This window comes from Triticum dicoccoides, chromosome 5A (assembly GCF_002162155.2).
Source record: "Triticum dicoccoides isolate Atlit2015 ecotype Zavitan chromosome 5A, WEW_v2.0, whole genome shotgun sequence".
Lineage (NCBI taxonomy): Eukaryota > Viridiplantae > Streptophyta > Magnoliopsida > Poales > Poaceae > Triticum > Triticum dicoccoides.
The window spans coordinates 683,737,533-683,752,313 of NC_041388.1; positions in this window are offsets into that span (position 1 = coordinate 683,737,533).

Genomic DNA, 14,781 nt, shown 5'->3' on the forward strand with positions numbered 1-14,781 from the left:
AGTTTGTGAAGTTGGTGCTGTTTTAACCTTCGCAAGGACCGGGTGTAGCCACACTCAATTCAACTAAAGTTGGAGAAACTGACACCCGCCAGCCACATGTGTGCAAAGCACGTCGGTAGAACCAGTCTCGCATAAGCGTACGCGTAATGTCGGTTTGGGCCGCTTCATCCAACAATACCACCGAACCAAAATATGACATGCTGGTAAGCAGTATGACTTATATCACCCACAACTCACTTGTGTTCTACTCATGCATATAACATCAAGACATAAAACATAGGCTCGGATGCCACTGTTGGGGAACGTAGTAATTTCAAAAAAATTCCTACGCACACGCAAGATCATGGTGATGCATAGCAACGAGAGGGGAGAGTGTGATCTACGTACCCTCGTAGACCAACAGCCGAAGCATTATGACAACACGATTGATGTAGTCGTACGTCTTCACGGCCCGACCGATCAAGCACCGAAACTACAGCACCTCCGAGTTTTAGCACACGTTCAGCTCGATGACGATCCCCGGACTCCGATCCAGCAAAGTGTCGGGGAAGAGTTCCGTCAGCACGACGGCGTGGTGACGATCTTGATGTTCTACCGTCGCAGGGCTTCGCCTAAGCACCGCTACATTATTATCGAGGAGTATGATGGAAGGGGGCACCGCACACGGCTAAGAAAACGATCACGTGGATCAACTTTTGTGTCTAGGGGTGCCCCCTGCCCCCCTATATAAAGGAGCAAGGGGAGGAGGCCGGCCGGCCCTAGGGCGCGCCAAGGAGGAGGAGTCCTCCTCCTAGTAGGAGTAGGACTCCCGTCTTTCCTACTCCTACTAGGAGGGGGAAAGGAAGGGGGAGAGGGAGAAGGAAAGGGGGGCGCCGCCCCCCTCTCCTAATCCAATTCGGACCATAGGGGGAGGGGGCGTGCAGCACACCCTGGCCGCCCCTCTCTCTCTCCACTAGGGCCCATGAGGCCCATTACTTCTCCCGGGGGGGTTCCGGTAACCCTCTGGCACTCCGGTTTTCTCTGAAATCATCCGGAACACTTCCGGTGTCCGAATATAGCCGTCCGATATATCAATCTTTATGTATCGACCATTTCGAGACTCCTCGTCATGTCCGTGATCACATCCGTGACTCTGAACTAACTTCAATACATCAAAACTCATAAACTCATAATATAACTATCATCGAAACCTTAAGCGTGCAGACCCTATGGGTTCGAGAACAATGTAGACATGACCGAGACATGTCTCCGGTCAATAACCAATAGCGGAACCTGGATGCTCATATTGGCTCCCACATATTCTATGAAGATCTTTATCGGTCAGACCGCATAACAACATACGTTGTTCCCTTTGTCATCGTTTTGTTAATTGCCCGAGATTCGATCGTCGGTATCTCAATACCTAGTTCAATCTCGTTACCGGCAAGTATCTTTACTCGTTTTGTAATACATCATCTCGCAACTAACTCATTAGTTGCAATGCTTGCAAGGCTTATGTGATGTGCATTATCGAGAGGGCCCAGAGATACCTCTCTGACAATCGGAGTGACAAATCCTAATCTCGAAATACGCCAACCCAACATTTACCTTTGGAGACACCTGTAGAGCTCCTTTATAATCACCCAGTTACATTGTGACGTTTGGTAGCACACAAAGTGTTCCTCCGGCAAACGGGAGTTGCATAATCTCATAGTTATAGGAACATGTATAAGTCATGAAGAAAGCAATAGCAACATACTAAACGATCGGGTGCTAAGCTAATGGAATGGGTCATGTCAATCACATCATTCTCCTAATAATGTGATCCCGTTAATCAAATGACAACACATGTCTGTGGTTAGGAAACATAACCATCTTTGATTAACGAGCTAGTCAAGTAGAGGCATACTAGTGACGTTTAGTTTGTCTATGTATTCACACAAGTATTATGTTTCCGGATAATACAATTCTAGCATGAATAATAACATTATTATTGCCTCTAGGGCATATATCCTTCACTCTGATGGTGTTTGTTGAGTTGGCATAGATCAAGATTAGGATTTGTCACTCCGTGTATCAGAGAGGTATCTCTAGGCCCTCTCGGTAATGCTCATCACTATAAGCCTTGCAAGCAATGTGACTAATGAGTTAGTTGCGGGGTGATGTATTACAGAAAGAGTAAAGAGACTTGCCGGTAACAATATTGAACTAAGTATGATGATACCGACAATCGATTCTCGGACAAGTAACATACCGATGACAAAGGGAACAACGTATGTTGTTATAAGGTTCGAACGATAAAGGTCTTCGTAGAATATGTAGGAGACAATATGGGCATCCAGGCTCGCTATTGGTTATTGACCAGAGAGGTGTCTCGGTCATGTCTACATAGTTCTCGAACCCGTAGGGTCCGCATGCTTAACGTTCATTGACGATATAGTACTATATGAGTTATGTATGTTGGTGACCGAATGTTGTTCGGAGTCCCGGATGAGATGACGAACATGACGAGGAGCTCCGGAATGGTCCCGAGGTAAAGATTCATATATTGGATGATATGGTTAGGCCAAGGGGTCAGGCACATGGGGCTATAAGTCAGTGCAAAAGAAAGTTTTGCAGAGGTCAGAGGCCAAACGCCGGAGACCCTGGCGTCTAGCCCTAGGCCAGATGCCGAGGCCCATGGCGTCTGGGCCAGATGCCAAGGATTGTGGCGTTTGGTCCTGCAGTCTGAGTGGGACTCTTGCCTTTCGGGCAAAACCGACTTTGAGGAGGCTTTTACTCCAAGTTTTGACCCAAGGCTCAACATATAAATAGAGGGGCAGGGCTAGCACCCAATACACATCAAGAAACACCAAGACATGTGCCGGCAACCCCGTCCCCTCTAGTTTATCCTCCGTCATAGTTTTCGTAGTGCTTAGGCGAAGCCCTGCGGAGATTGTTCTTCACCAACACCGTCACCACGCCGTCGTGCTGCCGGAACTCATCTACTACTTCGCCTGTCTTGCTGGATCAAGAAGGCGAGGACATCATCGAGCTGAACGTGTGCTGAACGTGGAGGTATCGTACGTTCGGTACTTGATAGGGACGGATCGTGAAGGTGTATGACTACATCAACCATGTTGATAAACTGAAAGTGCGTTATATCGACTAGAGGGGGGGTGAATAGGCGATTTTTATGAAAGTCTTCAAAATGTGGAAGTTATGAAAACATACGAAAGAAATAAACTTATTACCCTGCAGCGGAAGGTAGACTACACTAGGCAAGCCATAGTCAAGTATTCAATGAAGTGAAAGCACAATGACTAATAGCAGCAATGTAGTAAGGATCAGGTAGGAAAATATTATGAAGCCAAACAGAACATGCAGTCACTCAGTGAAGATAAAAGATAGTGCAATCATACAATGAATTCACAAGGAGTAACAGTAAGTAAAGAGAAGGAAAGGATGAAACCAGTGACATGTTGAAGACAATGATTTGTTGGACCAGTTCCAGTTGCTATGACAACTGTACCTCTGGTTAGGGCGGCTAGGTATTTAAACCTGAGGACACACAGTCCCGGACACCCAGTCCTGAACACGCAGCTCAGGACACCCAGTCCTCACTGTATTCCCCTTGAGCTAAGGTCACATAGACCTCGCCCAATCACTCTGGTAAGTCTTCAAGGTAGACTCCCAAACCTTCACAAACTTCGTTCACCGGCGATCCACAATGTCTCTTGGACGCTCAGAACGCGATGCCTATCCGGCTGGAGGATTCACAGTCCTCAAGTGTAATAAGTCTTCAGATCACACAGACAAGAAGACTTAAGTGATGCCTAATTCTCTTTGGCTCTGGGTGGTTAGGGCTTTATCCTCGCAAGGAATTCTCTCTCAAAGGCTTCGAGGTGGGTTTCTCTCAAACGACAAAAGTCGTACACTAACTCTGAGCAGCCAACCATTTATGGTCGTAGGGGGTGGGCTATTTATAGCCACTAGGCAACCTGACCTGATTTGTCCGAAATGACCCTGGGTCACTAAGGAACTGACACATGTTCCAATGGTCAGATTTCAAACTCACACGGCAACTTTACTTGGGCTACAAGCAAAGCTGACTTGTCCGACTCTGGACAAGATTCGCTCTCATAGTCTTCACTCGAAGACGTAGGTTTTGGTTAAGCATCACTTCAGTCATTCTGACTGATTCTCTTGGACCCCACTTAACAGTACAGTGGTTCCTATGACTTAACAAAGAAGAAAAAGAACTACAAAAGATCTAAGTCTTCGAGCTCCATAGGCTTCATGCGATATCTTCTCTTGTCATAGTCTTCAATGTGAATATCTTCATATACCACCTTTGACATCAATGTCTTCACACATTCCTAGGGGTCATCTCTGGTAGGAAAACCGAATCAATGAGGGACTTCTACCTATGTTATCCTGCAATTCTCACAAACACATTAGTCCCTCAACTAGGTTTGTCATCAATACTCCAAAACCAACTAGGGGTGGCACTAGATGCACTTACAATCTCCCCCTTTTTGGTGATTGATGACAAACTAGTTGAAGTTTTCAACGGGGAATATAATATGTGAAATTGTAAAGGATAAGGAATTGTCTTCATAAGTTGCAAGGGCTCCCCCTGAAGATGTGCATATAAGTAATTTGCTTTTGGAATGCAAATGCACATGGCAGGTTGTGCTTGTGGAGATCCTCTTCAACTTATGATGACAATCCACTATGCATGTGAAGGTATGTGAAGATGATGACATGCATAATGGAAAATGGACGTCTGCAAAATGATCTAAGTGCGGAATTTATCGTCGCACATGTGGAATTTATCATCGCATCATAAAATGGCAAATAAGTAGCAAACGACCATCGAGTTTAAGTGTTACAACTCAAAGAACCAAATGTATCAAAACGAGACTTGTAAACACAAAGCAAAATATGAAGCACCTGCCCATATGGACCCGCTTGAAGACTATCAAACTCATATGCTTCTCCCCCTTTTGTCAGTAAGGACCAAAAAGGTTTGAAGACATAGAGCCTCTACTCGTTCCCATGAAGAGTAGGTGAAGCAGCAGGGTCGTCGGTGGTGTTCGGCGGTGCAAAAGAACTTGGAGCAGTGTCGAAGCATGCTGAAGGAGGTGGTGGTGAAGTAGCATCATCTTCATCCTTGATCACTCTGGCGTTCACAGTTGTAGCAGAGGAAGAGAACTCAGAGTCTTCAAGAGATGGAGTTCGTCGCAGCACTCCCCTTCAAGGAGGTGTGGAGTCAAACTTGAAGTGCTCAGAGAAGCCATCCTCTTGAAGATCATCTTCAGAACACATCAGTGTCAGCCCTTTCCATGTGCGTCGAGAGGTTTCATGGGCAACAAAGGCATTCTTGGTGGAAAGATTGCGAATGCGATTAACATCCACCAAGAGGCTTTGCATTTGATGCTTCAGCCAGTCATGATGCCTATCCTGTTTCTGATGAAGAGCCACAAGAAGCTCTCGGTCATTGAGAACACGAGTGCGCTTCTTGGGTCGTGGGGCAGTTATACTGTCAGTGGCTTCAGTGAGAACAGGATGCGGTGCACGTGTAGTGCCAGCCAAAGGATACACACGAGTGACTGCTTCAACTCCTTCAATGTTCTGAGAAAAACTGTGATGCTCCGCATTCTGAAGACTTAGAGGTTCCTTGGCAGGCTCAGGATAGATGGCTTCAATAGATATATCCACATCAGGAAGAAAGATCCGATGATTGCGCGCAGATGGCTGATATGAGATAGCGGAGTGAAGTTTGATCAGCCGGATTACCCATGGGGCGTAGAACTTCAAGCCAAAAAGATCAGAGCCTGATGCAGCAAGTTGGCGAATGAAGAAGTCCTGTGCATTGAAGCATTTGCCATGAAGAATATAGAAGACCAAAGTCTTCATTGCACCTTCCAGCTTGGCATGTGGAGAGTGTCCTTTGATGGGCCAGAGAGTTCGCCTTATGATGTGATAAATAGTCCTTGGCAGATACTCAAGGTCTTCAACAAAGAACTCTTTGGGATATGCAGCATCTTGGGGCAGTGGCTTCATCATACTGAGCATCTGACTCATGTTAGGTTCAGGCTTCTGAAAGATGCTCTCCATAGCTTCACTGTGAAGTTGACAGCCAGATTCGTAGAGATCGCTAGGAGTGGGTAGACCAGTGAGCTCAATGATGTCAAAGGCTTTGGCTTCATGATGAACATTGCCTGTCATCCACTCCAGGACCCAAGTCTTCGGATCTTTGTTATACCCGCGGATGTGAAGTGTGGCATAGAATTGGAGCAGCAACTCGTCATTCCAATGCTCTTGGTCAGTGACGAACGACAGCAATCCAACCTCTTTGAAGCAATCCAGAGCTTCTTCAGACAGGGCAGACCAGCTATTGCTTCAATGTCAAGACGCTTGTGTGGGAAGATGCGATCTTGATTGTATAGAATGCAGGAGTAATAGCTTCGCTGCGGATAGCTCCAGAACCAATTAGATGATATTCTTTCCCTTGAGTAGGGGTTCCTGGAGCTATTTAAGAATGTGTTGTCTGCTCTGAAGCCGTTGATATTGAAGGATCCAGGTGCTGATGCAAGACCTGGGAACCTGGGCAATCTTGGGATTGGCTTCTGTACCTGAGGCCTGTGCTTAACATGATAGTCGAACTGAGGACCGGCAGCAGGCGCAGGAACAGAAGCAGTGGGATCAGTGGCTTCGCTGACTTTTGGTGCTTTTGTTGGTGAGGGCTCCACATTAGCTTCAGCCATGACAACGTCAATGGCTTCATTGGTGTTGGTGGTGGCAGCCTCAAGATTTTCAACCTCCACCTGACGAGCTGGAGGGTCGGTCACAGTCACGTTCTCCTCGAGAACCGCTTCTTGGTGGGACAGGGGAGTAGCAGCTTGTGGGACTTCTTCTTCATCGGCTGATGCAGCCGGAATGTCTTCATCAGCTTCAGCTTCAGACGCAGAGGCTGGAGGCCTTGGTCCTTTGTGAAGCCTGCGCAACGCAGGCGACGCCTGTGTAGTTGGAGTTGGCTGGGCCTCAAAGTCTTCTTCCTCTTGTGGGCGATCAGCCCATGAAGCATCCTGAGCAATTGGCATCAGAGGACGACCAATGCTGATGAGTTCGCTGTGCTCGAGCTGAGGAAGGACTGCACCATCTTCTACATGATCATGGTGACCAATGTCGTCAGCAGCGATGGGATCGGCTGCTGGAAAGTCTTCAGCTTCATGAGCCTCTGTGAAAGCAGGCTCATGGATTGTCAGTTGGCATTCAGCGTCAGGACGAAACATGGAAATGGGTTCAACAATCAAAGGCTGTGGGAGCAGCCCGTTCTTTCTTGGTCTTCCTCTTCTTCTTGGAGGGGGCAGTAGGAGAGGCTTCAGGATGTTTCCTCTTCCTGGCTTCAGCCTCACCAGTCCTCATCTTCTTCAGCTCTGAAGCGGTTGACCGGGCCATTGGCTTTGAGCCAGTCATGCGAGTTGGGAAGACAATGGGATATGCTTCCTGCCTTGGTGCGAGAGGTTCGGCCACAAGTGGCTTCTTCTTCTGCTTAGCAGCCATCCTGAGATCAATGCCCGGACGCCCAAGGGCCTTGCGCTTCTCCGCTTCATTGTAGCCTTGCACACACTTGTCATCCAGGCTCTTCATGCGCTCCCAAGAACCCTGAGCTTCTGCGCGTTTCTTGAGAAAGGCTTCTTTCAGCTCGTGTAGCATAATCTTGAAGTTTTTCACCTCTTGCACGCTGAGCTTGGCCATATGCTTCTTGAACTGAGCCTTTTCATAGTCAATCTTTTTGCTTCAGTTCGACGATGCGCTGAGCGAGAGCTAGCTCTGAAGCAATGGCGCCATGAAAGGCGACATTGAGGCCAATGGGTAATTGCAGATCTTCGAAGCTGATGTTTGGCGTGTCAAATCACTCATCAATGAAGTTGTGGATGATTGTCACGGCAAAGAGAGGCAGATCATTGAAGATTTCTGCTTCTTCTTTGCTCTTGATGAGTTGCTCAAGAGCGTCATCTGCAAGATCTTCATCACTTGACAGATCAATGGTATCGTTGCGCAGAATGGCAGCAGCTGTCAGCTCTTGGCCGGTGTGTGGCAGAGGCATCTTGACCTTCTGGGGCTTGGAGATGCGTGACAAATCTTCAGACTGCACACTGTCTTCAAGAGGTGAAGTTGCCAGTGGCTTCGCCCGTGAGATTTTTGGTGCAGAGGCCGGCTTTGAAGCTTTTGGCTGCTTCAGCTTCTTTGGCTTCGGCGCTGCAGGCGCTTCATCTGATTCAGCGTCATCTGCAGGCTCATTCACGGTTGTCCCTTGAACCACGATGTGAGTGATGAGACCTTCAAGATTGTAGAAGGGCCCAAGAAGATTTGGTTCAGCTTCGCGAGTTCCATCGGCACGGGGAGCAGAGGGACCAGGGTTGAAATCTAAACCCAAAGTCTTCTTGTTCTGCTTCGCTGAGTTCTAGGCAAACTGGAAGTTGCTCTTAAACAGATTGTCATCACAACACCATAGCAGGGACGATGGGTCAACATCCGCAGGCTATGGTCCATGGACCATTCAGGGATAGAAGCCTTGTTCAATGGCTTCATCTCTGGTCCTGGGTTGAAGATTTTTGTAGAGGATGTCTCCCCATGGTCACTTGATGGCATTCTTTTCAGCATATTCCTTGGTCACAAATCTGTACTTGAACCACTGTTCTGCCCAATAGCGTCGAATCCATTGGATTTGTGTCTCGCGCTGATTGTAATCCTCTTCAGGATCTGTCTTGTACAGCTCTGAGAGGTCATCGGGCAGATCTCTTGATGTTTCTCCTTGACGCTTTCTACCACCCTTTCTTGCTGATTTGTCTGAAGCCATGAACTTTAAACTGAAAGGCTTCAATACGTTCAAAGGCTTCAAAGGTTTTCGCTTGCTAGACAAACAGGAACTGGCTTCGGGAGAATTTATGTGATGTTGTAAGTATTCTGCAAATGAATGCATACTATGAGAACCAAGGGATTCTCCCACGGACATGTACCTGTGACAGCATTAAGGTGCGAGGGAAGGGGAAGAGTTCATATGCATTCTCAGAAGATTTTGAAGATAAATCAGTTTAGAAGACATTGACCTCATCGTGTGAAGACATTCACTCATAGATAAGGAGTTGGTTCCAGATTTGTACGAATCCACGGATCAGTACAAGTGAGGAATCTAACTACTTTGTGAAGCATAAGTGAATATACTAGGCATGTTATGAGATGCAGTATGAAAGAGATCCAAGTTGTGTGAATAGAAACTGCTTGTGGTAGAAAGTGATAGAGCTATAGGATCAAAGGGGCTGTAAGAAAGAAGTTTTATTTACCACACGAAGAACTGCTAGACGGAGTGGAAGAGGAGGCCGAGCAGTTCGATCGTCCGTGCCCTAACTTGGCGACGGAGGACACCTACGGCGACGACGGAGAAGACGATGTCCGCGGTCGGCGTGAAGACGGCGTCGAAGAGGTTGCGGCAGCGAAGCGCTTCGTCGCCGGCGTCGTCGAGGGCTAGCGGTGGCGCTAGGGTTCATGCGAGAGTGGAAGAAGAGATAATGACTGCGTGAGGTGTGTATTTATAGGTACAGTGGCGGCACTGCGTTATTACACAGGTGCCCCTGGCGATTCACATCTGAGGAACACATGGCCATCATGCAGCATATCGGGGGTTGTTCCACGTCCCACGCACGCCTGGATTGTCGGGTGGTCGTTCCCACTTCTCCGGGTTTCAGGTGAAGGAATGAGCATTGAAAACAGACTTAATGGTTGTCTCTGTATCTTCTGCTGACAAGGACGCAGAGAAGACATTCGACAGTTTCAATAGAATGCATATGATTTGGAGAGATAGAGTTTGAGATAGACAGCATAGAGAGGTTAGGGTCCGATCACATTCACTTAGTTCAAAAGATTCAACAAGAATACATAGCTATAAGTGAATGCTGTAGAGGACAGAACACTAGTGTATATATATCAACATAGCAAATGTAACGCCATGAGTGAAACACTTCAAACAGAACATTTGGTGGTGGCGTTACCCACCGTATAGGAAGTATTAGACCCAGACACGGCGCACAATTATCGTGGCGCTCCGAAGTCAAATTCCACATTAATGTATTCACACTTAGAATGTATGTCTTCATTGATTGAAGATATACTTTACTTCATGCGTTGCACATCTAAGTCATCAATATGTATAAGTGTTAGGATGTGTGCCTGATCACAGGACATTTGAGGATTCCAGGATATTTAGCTCACACCGTAACTTGCAAAATCTCTTCTCATCCAAGGGCTTGGTGAAGATATCTGCCAATTGCTCTTCAGTGTTGACGTGTATGATATCAATATCTTCCTTCACAACATGATATCTGAGAAAGTGATGACGAATTTCAATGTGCTTTGTCTTCGAGTCCTGAACTGGGTTGTTGGCAATCTTGATGGCGCTTTCGTTGTCGCAGTAGAGTGGCACTTGCTTCAGATGAATGCCATAGTCCTTGAGTGTTTGCTTCATCCATAGAAGCTGAGCGCAACAAGATCCAGCAGCAATGTATTCAGATTCAGCAGTGGAGAGAGATACATAGTTCTGCTTCTTTAAAGACCAACATACAAGTGATCATCCCAGAAAGTGACATGTGCCTGATGTAGATTTACGATCCACTTTGTCACCAGCATAATCAGCATCCGAGAATCCAACAAGATCAAACTCTGAGCCCTTTGATACCATAATCCTAGAGTTGGGGTGTGAGCCAAATATCGAAGAATTCGCTTCAAAGCTAAGTGATGCGACTCCTTTGGTGTCGCTTGAAATCGAGCACACATGCAAACACTAAGCATAATATCTGGCCTAGATGCACATAGATAAAGCAAAGAACCAATCATGGAGCGGTATACCTTTTGGTCGAACTCTTTACCATTGTCGTCAGGACTCAGATGATGCTTGGCTGGCATTGGCGTCGTGAAGCCTTTGCAGTCTTGCATACCGAACTTCTTCAGGCAATCTTTGAGATACTTCTCTTGAGATATGAAGATGTCGTTGCGTTGCTGTCGTATTTGGAGACCGAGGAAGAACTTCAGCTCTCCCATCATGGACATCTGATATTGCTCTTGCATCATATATCCAAACTCTTCACTGTACTTCTGATTGGTGCAGCCGAAGATAATGTCATCCACATATATTTGGCACACAAACAGTTCACCATCATATGTCTTCGTGAAGAGAGTGGGGTCTAGGGAACCAGGTATGAAGCCTTTGCTCTTCAGGAAGTATTTGAGTGTGTCATACCAGGCCCGAGGGCTTGTTTGAGGCCATACAGTGCCTTGTTGAGCTTGTATACCATGACAGGATGTTTTGGATCTTCAAAGCCAGGCGGTTGTGCAACATACACTTCTTCTTCAATCTTGCCATTGAGAAAGGCGCTCTTCATATCCATTTGATATAGAAGTATGTTGTGATGATTTGCATAGGCCAGCAGTATGCGTATGGCTTCAAGTCTTGCCACAGGAGCAAATGTTTCATCGAAGTCAATGCCTTCCACTTGAGTATATCCTTGAGCAACGAGACGAGCTTTGTTTCTGACAACTTGACCATGCTCATCTTGCTTGTTGTGGTATATCCATTTGGTGCCTATTATATTGTGCTTCTGAGGATCAGGACGCTTAACTAGTTCCCATACACTCAAACTGTTGAAGCTCTTCTTGCATAGCTTGAATCCATTCAGGTTCCATGAAGGCTTCTTCAACTTTCTTGGGTTCTGTAATTGAGACGAATGCGAAGTGCCCATAGAAATTTGCTAGCTGAGTTGCCCTTGAACGAGTGAGCGGACCGAGTGCATTGATGCTTTCGATTATTCTCTCAATCTGCACTTCATTGGCAACACGAGGATGTACAGGGCGAAGGTTTTGCTCTTGCTGATCATTGTCATTGTTAGTGGGATTGTCTTCAGGCTGAGCATTGTCTTCAGGTTGATCAGGTGCGGAGATGATAAGTTCCTCTTCAGGTTGAGCTTCAGAGGGTATTATTTCTCCGGTTCCCATAAGCTAGATTGATTCGCTGGATGGAACTTCATCTAGCACATTTGGGAGGTTCTCTCTTTGTGAACCGTTAGTCTCATCAAACCGCACATCCACTGTTTCAACCACTTTATAATGAAAGAGATTGAAGACTCTGTAGGAGTGCGAATCCTTTCCATATCCAAGCACAAAACCCTCGTGTGCTTTTGGTGCAAACTTTGAAGTGTGATGTGGATCCTTCATCCAGCACCTGGCGCCAAATACTCTGAAGTAACTGACATTTGGCTTCTTGCCAGTAAGGAGCTCATAAGATGTCTTGTTCAGAAGCTTGTGAAGATAAACACGATTGATTGTATGGCATGCAATATCAATGGCTTCAGGCCAGAATTTTCTTGGAGTCTTGTATTCATCAAGCATCGTTCGGGCCATCTCAATGAGTGTTCTGTTCTTGCGTTCGACGATGCCATTCTGCTATGGCGTGTACGGGGCTGAGAATTCATGTGTGATGCCCAAGGTATCAAGATATGTATCAAGGCCGGTGTTCTTGAATTCAGTGCCATTGTCACTTCTGATGTGCTTTATCTTCGCGCCATAGTTGTTCATTGCTCGATTGGCGAAGCATCTGAAGACATCCTGCACTTCAGTCTTGTAGAGGATTTTGTGCACCCAAGTATATCTAGAATAATCATCAACAATAACAAAGCCATAGAGGCAAGCAGTAGTAGTAAGAGTTGAGTAATGAGTGGGACCGAAAAGATCCATGTGGAGCAGTTCGAAGGGTCGAGTGGTTGTCATGATTGTCTTCGAGGGATGTTTGGCCCTCGTCATCTTTCCTGCTTCACAGGCACCGCATAAGTGATCTTTCTTGAACTTGACGCCCTCGATGCCTATGACATGCTTCTTCTTTGCAAGGGTGTGGAGGTTCCTCATGCCAGAATGCCCTAGCCTCCGATGCCAGAGCCAGCATTCTGAAGCCTTTGCTAGAAGAAATATGGCAAGCTGTGGTCCTGCCGAGAAATCTACCACGTACAAATCATCTTTCCGATACCCTTCAAACTCTAGAGACTTGTCAGATTCCATTAGTACAAGGCAACGATATTTTCCAAATATTACGATCATGTTCAAATCGCAAAGCATTGAGACAGACATTAAGTTGAAGCCAAGGGATTCAACAAGCATGACTTTATCCATGTGTTGATCCTTTGAGATTGCAACTCTACCTAGACCCAATACCTTACTTTTACCAGTGTCAGCAAATGTGATGTGACTCTTGTCGGATGGACGTAAGGTTGAGTCCATAAGAAGGCTTCTTTTGCCAGTCATGTGGTTGGTACACCCACTATCAATAATCCATTCTGAAGACACTGGTGTCGTACCCTACAGTGCAGTTAGGGGGATAGGCTTCACGAAGAGAATTGTGAAGCAAAAACATTTGACGAACCAGTGGGTTATGAAAGCTTAGATCCAGATTAGGACTGATAGGGAGAGTAGCAAGCGATTCAGGAACGAAGTACATAGTAAGACCATTCGGGCATTTGATCTTGCGCCCTACAAGATGTTTAAGGTCCCCAGCAATAGCGTCAGACGATTTTGGTTTTCTGCTGGAGACCTTTCCCTGCAAAAGAGAGTTAAGCTTTCTTAGCCACCCACATCTTCAAGGGTGGCTTCGAAGCAATAAGTCTAAGTGGAGCGTCTGAGAACTTTGGCTTTGGAGCCCTAGCAAAAAATCTTGCAGGCGGACAATAGTACTCATAATAATAAGAAGAATAGTTCTTGGTCTTATGAACATGGCGGTTTGATGAACCGCGCTCATATTCATAGGCCTGAGTATGGTTTCCCTGCAAAACATTTGCGTTAGTGTGACTCAGGTGAGTCCTCTGTCTGTATGAAGCCTTTGGACCGTATGAAGCCTGTGGTCTGAGGTTTGTCTTCTTCACGTGTGGTGTCATGATGACATTCACAGGAAGATTCTCCAGACACTTTTTCGGAACCCAGATCTTCTTCATAGGCGGTCCATTCCTGCAGTTAGTACCAATGTACCTGTCAAACACTTCACCATTCTGATTCTTAAACAGTTTATAGTTTGCATCAAAGGATTCATCAATGATAATGGGGTTTGCACAAGTGAAGCCAGATAGAGTGGATAGATCTGCTGAAGATTCCTTTGCAGCAACCCATGTGGTTTTGGGGTACTGCTCAGGTTTCCATTAAGAGCCATCAGCATTCATTTTCCTTACGAACCCAACACCCTCTTTCATCGGGTTTCGGTTCAAGATCTACTTTTTGAGGACATCACATAGTGTCTGATGCCCTTTAAGACTTTTGTACATCCCTGTTTCAAGCAATGTCTTCAACCTAGCATTCTCATCAGCAATAGCAGTGGAATCCTCAGCAGAGGGGTTAGTTCCCACATTAATAGTTGAAGATATTGCAACAGTAGCAACAGTAGAACATTCCGCAACAGTAGTAGCATTATCACGCTCAATGCACTTAAGACATGGTGGTTCAAATCCTTCCTAAGCGGAGCTAATCTGTTTGGCGTGAAGTGACTCGTTTTCTTTTTGAAGATCTTCATGAGCCGCTCTCAATTTCTCAAGATCTTGCTTCCTTTGAAGATAATCATAGGAAAGCTTTTCATGAGTTGTTGAGACCGTTTCATGACGATTTTCAAGTTCCTCATACTTAACGTGAAGATTTTTTATGTCTTCAATTAAGGACTCAGATCGAGTCATTTCAGCGCCTAACAAATCATCGCTTTTGTCTAACAGTTTTTGAATATGTTCCATGGCT